Genomic DNA, 480 nt, shown 5'->3' with positions numbered 1-480 from the left:
CATCCAGTATCAGTGACCAGTGTTGTAAGACACTGGAAAAGCTGGTAAGAAAAGTTTGGGTAAAACATCTAGAAGAACACAATATGATAACAGAAAGGCCGTTGGGTTTTAGGAAGGGAAAATCCTGTGTTGGTAATCTATTAAGTTACTATGATAGAGTTGCAGACACATTACACAACAGAGAAGGATGGCTGGACAGTATCTATCTAGATTTCAAGAAAGCATTTGACAGAGTACCGCACCAAAGACTTTTATGGAGACTGTACCATGAAGGAGGAACCCAGGGCAACCTGTACTGTTGGATACAGGACTTTCTCAGAAAGAGAGAAATGAGAACAGTTCTAAGGGGAAATTACTCATCATGGAGGGAAATGATTAGTGGGGTTCCACAGGGGTCAGTGGTGGCACCAATTATGTTTTTAGTATATATATATATATATATATATATATATATATATATATATATATATATATATATAT

The sequence above is a fragment of the Coenobita brevimanus genome, unplaced genomic scaffold, assembly GCF_032717465.1.
Source record: "Coenobita brevimanus isolate Jiangsu-jjx unplaced genomic scaffold, ASM3271746v2 jjx.HiC_scaffold_3714, whole genome shotgun sequence".
In the NCBI taxonomy this organism is placed as follows: Eukaryota; Metazoa; Arthropoda; class Malacostraca; order Decapoda; family Coenobitidae; genus Coenobita; species Coenobita brevimanus.
This window is presented reverse-complemented; position numbering follows the sequence as displayed.